This window comes from Mesitornis unicolor, unplaced genomic scaffold (assembly GCF_000695765.1).
Source record: "Mesitornis unicolor isolate BGI_N332 unplaced genomic scaffold, ASM69576v1 scaffold33550, whole genome shotgun sequence".
Lineage (NCBI taxonomy): Eukaryota > Metazoa > Chordata > Aves > Mesitornithiformes > Mesitornithidae > Mesitornis > Mesitornis unicolor.
In genome coordinates this window covers 1-4,832 of record NW_010158280.1, presented here as the reverse complement: position 1 = coordinate 4,832, position 4,832 = coordinate 1, and the positions used below count along the sequence as shown (strand labels likewise).

Here is a 4,832-nt window from a genome sequence, read left to right as displayed (position 1 = left end):
GCTGCCTGGTCAGTGTCAGGAGGAGCCGAAGGTGGCCTGGTGTGCAGGTGGGGGCATAGCTCAGGGGCAGAGCATTTGACTGCAGATCAAGAGGTCCCCGGTTCAAATCCGGGTGCCCCCTTTTTTCTCCAAGACCTCCTTGATTTGGAATTCTCTATTTCCATGGCTTTCCCCCTACCTGTTTGCAGGCTTTGTCCTCCGTTTGATCAGGTGCTGAGAAGAGGTAAAGCAGCAAATTCCCTCTAGAGACCAGAAGTAGCAGAGAGGTGTTTGGGAAGAGAGAGATGGTTTATTCATGGGATGCTGCTTTTACTCCTAGGAATAATTTTTGGATATTTGCTGTGATTGTTGGTAATGAAGGGAAGATTCGTGCTGGGCAGGTATGTGCAAGGTGGGGGTATAGCTCAGTGGTAGAGCATTTGACTGCAGATCAAGAGGTCCCCAGTTCAAATCTGGGTGCCCCCTCACAAATACATGTTTTTGTTGGGATTTTGAGGGGTTCCTTCACTCAAAAAGGCTCACTGATAAGATCAGCTCAGCTTCCATTCTGTGTATTTGTTTTCATGTTCTATTATCAGGTAGAAAGCACGGGGAAAATGTCAAAGACACTGAGGCCGTTGCTGTGCCAGTTTTCCCGTCTCCTGCAAGAGAACAGAGTGGGGCTGGGAGAGGGCGCGGAGCTGCGGATGGAGAGGAACTGGGCCAAGGTCACCTGGGAGATAAAGAATGGAGACGGTGTCTGTGCCTCAGTGTCTTGGCTGCTGTCACATTTCAGGCTTGCAATCAAACCTGCAGCAGGATTTCTTTGTTTTGACTCCCATGGAGTAGAGAGGACAAAGATTGGGAAAGAAGAGAGTTAAAAATGTGTTGTTGGGAGTAAAACATCTGCAGTTGGGGGTATAGCTCAGTGGTAGAGCATTTGACTGCAGATCAAGAGGTCCCTGGTTCAACTCCAGGTGCCCCCTCTTTAGCTGCTTTTTCACCCTGTCTTCTTCCAAAATCTCCTCACAGACAGGCAGTGGAGATAACTTTCTTACTCCTCTGGGGTCTCTTAAATCACTTGGTGACATTTGCCAGGCATGAAATCAGACTTGGACATTCTTTCCTCTCTTCTGAATTCTGCACGTACACACAAACACACAGAGGTGCTGCTGGTCTGGTTTGTCCTGTGTGGGTAATTGCCATTAATTTAAAGAGTAAGCAAGGTGTGGAATGGCTTTGTAGAAGAGGGGATCTGTGCTGAAATGTTTTTTGAGGATAGCTGGGGCTGTGAGGTATAAATCGTTTTGTGGTTGTGTTGCTGAAGGGCAGCTCTGGGCTTGGGTATCGCTGTCCGGGCTCCCCTCGGGGCTCGAACCCTCAACCTGTGGGGCCGCAGTCGGATTCTCTGCCCCTGAGCTGTGCCCCCGGCGCGGGGCGTGGGCGGGGGCGCCGTTTGGCGGGGAGCGATGGCTCAGGGGCAGCGCGCCGGGCTGGGGACTCAAAGGTTGTCGGTTCTAACCCTGCCCCGGGCCAATGCCGAGGCTATGAAAGCCCACAGGGAACTGCAGGCCTGCAGGAGCAGGCAGGCAGCAAACACTGTGAGCCAGAACAATTATAATATTACTATAATTATAACATCCTCTCAAGGTTGTCCCTTGAATTCTGTCCTGGTCAATTGACTCACCATAATTCCTAGACACTTATCTGGGATTGCTCCTACCACCCTCGTTTGAAATGTGCTCAAGTCTTGCCTTAATTCTAGTGCAAAATTAAAAAGAAAAACAAACCCTGCTTGTTTATCTTGCAAGCACAGTAGAATACTCCTAGACCCATTTAGGTTGGAAGAGAATCTTAAGATCACAGACCTAACACTCCCGGTGCAACCGAGGTGGACTGGCACCCTCAGGGTACCAGCGACTGATGCGGGAAAGAAGACAACCTGCAGGCCTGCTCACAGCCCTCCCAAGTCGAGTCTGTACGGTACCGGCGGTGCTCGGGGCACCGCACCCGGAAGCGATAGGGGAGCTCCGTGTATCCCACGCCGCTCAACCGGCTCCTTCCCCTGAGAAGGTCATGGCAGTGCTTTAAATATCGGCTTTTTCCCTACCGAACGGGACCGGGAAGCGCTGCGGGAGCGACTGGGTCTGCCCTGCTCTTGTGCCCGCGGTCTTTTCTTCTTCCCCTCAGCGCCGCAGCGGAAGTGATGTCATTGAGCTGCGGCGCGCGGCATAAGCGGCGGCGCGCCGTGATGACGCTCACCAAGGCCCGGTAGCCGCGGGGAAAGTGCTCGCCCAACGCCGCGATGGGGGGAGGTCACCTGGTGAGGAGGGGGCCGGGGAGCCGGGCTGAGAGCCTCCCCCGGGGCTCTGGGAACCGCCATGGGGTTGGGTAACGGGCCTAGGAGGTGCAGGTTTGGCGGAGCCACCGGTGAGGGAAGGTGGCTGCTTGTTAACGGTCCCGGCCTCATCCCCCCTTCCTCCGCAGAACCTGAGGAAGAGCTGGCGCCTCCGGACTCTGCGCGATGCGGAGAAGGTGCAGGAAGCCGTGCAGAAGCTCGAGGAGTTGCAGTGATGGGCTGAGGGCGCGGGCCCTGCCCGGTGAGGGCTGCGGGAGCCCCCGCTGCCCCCCAGGTTGGTGCTTGGCCTTGCTGTGCTGTGGCTTGTTCTGGCCGCAGGATGTTGTGCGTACAGAAGCTTTCTTTAAACTTGCCTGGGGCTTTGTTTATAACTGTTACAGCTCTGCTAATAACGGGCTGTAAACTGTAGTTAACCGGTTGGTCGTGTCATGCCCCTTTTGTAGAAGGGTGGTGGTAGGAGAGGCTTGTAATTAATTCTTCCTTGGCTTCATTAAGATAAATATCAGCTGGGTTTTTCTGTAGCTGTGACTCATAACTTCATGTTTAAAAAAATACCTCTTGCCAGGGGTTAGGAGTTTAATGTCTGTGGTGCAAAAATGTTTCCATTTATATGGAAATGGGCGTCTGATGTTTCTCACCTTTGCAGGCCAGTGCTTTAATCTCTAGAACACTTTAGAAGTCTGTGATAGAAAAGAAGAAGCTCTTGTTTGCAGTAGGGAAGGAGAGTTTGGAGTGGATGCACTGGGGATTGTAAAGCGTAGTAGTCCTGCAAGATTTAATGATTCCTATCTCCATATCTCCTTTACTTCTCCCTTTTCTGCTGCTGAAGATGCTTGTAGGGAAGCAGGATCTGTGCTGGGTTGGGCACTTGAGTAACAAAGAACCAGCTTGCAGGCTGATTTCCCAGTACAGCCCTGTTCCAGCTCAGTTTAGAATGCAAATGTTTGCAATGGATCACAAAAATCTGCCTCTCCTCAAAAATACACCCTTGTGCTCTGGTTCCTGTGTGATTTCTCCAAGCCACAGAATCCCAGACCGTTAGGGATTGGAAGGGACCTCAAAAACTCATCCAGTCCAATCCCCCTGCCGGAGCAGGAACACCCAGATGAGGTTACACAGGAAGGCGTCCAGGCGGGTTTTGAATGTCTGCAGAGAAGGAGACTCCACAACCTCTCTGGGCAGCCTGGGCCAGTGCTCTGGTACCCTCACTGAGAAGAAGTTTCTTCTCCAATTGAAGTGGAACCTCCTGTGTTCCAGTTTGTGTCCGTTACCCCTTGTCTTATCAAGCCCCGTTGCTGCCGTCTGTTTCAGTCCTCAGTTTTTGTTCTTTCTCTCTTGCAGTGCTGTGGTCCCACACGCAGGGAGGGCTGAGGAGTGGATGCATCGCACAGCTCTGAGGTGGAGCAGAGATGCCTGAACAGGAGTTTGAGAGGTGCAGGTACAGGCCCTTGTCACAGCTCGTCACATGGGGTTGTGTGGAGTCAAGCGCTTTGCTTGAGAAACAACCATGGAAAAACAAACCTGGATGTTTTTAAACAGCTGTTTGCACTAACCAACATGAATCTGACAAACACTGTGGCCTAAAAAGTGCTTCTCAGTCATTCCCACTGGATCACTGGGAGCTGTGCTCTGGCTGCAGCTGGGGAGGGGAAGCTTGGAGGACTCACATGGCCTGAGGGCCACTCTCTCTTCTCCACAGGCCACTCCATGGAGCGGTGGTGGCTTCTTCCCTGCAGACCTGGAAGCCCCGGATGGGCACAAGGGGTGCTCTGGCTGTCCCCACAGCACTGCTGACCTGTGGCTGACGTGGCCATCCTTCTGAGAGGTGTCCGTGTTCCCGGTCCCCTGGTGAAGCAGGAGCTGTTCGTCAGAGCTGTGGAGAGAAGCAGAGAGCGGCTTATGAGTAAGGAACAACCACACAAATAAAGGTGTTCCCTCTTGATGTGTTTGAGCAGCTTGTGCTGAGGTTTTGAGCTGTGAAGGCTTTCTTGGGGGCAGGCCCTGGCAGGACAGAGTGAGAGGGCTGTTGTGTGGGAGAGGCAGCGCTGCATGCAGCAGAGCTGCCTGGTCAGTGTCAGGAGGAGCCGAAGGTGGCCTGGTGTGCAGGTGGGGGCATAGCTCAGGGGCAGAGCATTTGACTGCAGATCAAGAGGTCCCCGGTTCAAATCCGGGTGCCCCCTCCCTTTTTCTTTCTTTCTTTCCAAAAAACATTGGTTTGGCGCTCTGTGTTTTAATGGTTTCCTCCCCAGGTGTCTGTGGGCTCTGTCCTTTGTTTGATCAGGTGCTGAGAAGAGGTAAAGCAGCCGATGCCCCAAGAGATGAGAAGTCCCAGTTGGGTGTTTGTGAGGAGAGGGATGTTTTTTTTTTTTCATGGGAGGCTGCTTTTACTGCTAGGGGCAGTTTTTGGACATTTGCTGTGGTAGTTGGTAATGAAGGGAAGATTCGTGCTGGGCTTTGTGTGTGAGGTGGGGGTATAGCTCAGTGGTAGAGCATT

The 4,832-nt window shown here is 52.8% G+C and overlaps 4 non-coding genes across 4 annotated transcripts; all 4 read left to right on the top strand.

Annotated features, from left to right (window-relative positions):
• Nucleotides 1-49: 49 nt before the first annotated feature.
• On the top strand, nt 50-121 carry TRNAC-GCA. The gene has a single exon. It is a non-coding gene; the product is annotated as a tRNA-Cys (tRNA).
• A 272-nt stretch (nt 122-393) lies between these two features.
• Nucleotides 394-465, top strand: TRNAC-GCA. Its single transcript has one exon. It is a non-coding gene; the product is annotated as a tRNA-Cys (tRNA).
• A 428-nt stretch (nt 466-893) lies between these two features.
• Nucleotides 894-965, top strand: TRNAC-GCA. Its single transcript has one exon. It is a non-coding gene; the product is annotated as a tRNA-Cys (tRNA).
• A 3,481-nt stretch (nt 966-4,446) lies between these two features.
• Nucleotides 4,447-4,518, top strand: TRNAC-GCA. The gene has a single exon. It is a non-coding gene; the product is annotated as a tRNA-Cys (tRNA).
• The last annotated feature ends 314 nt before the right edge of the window (nt 4,519-4,832 follow it).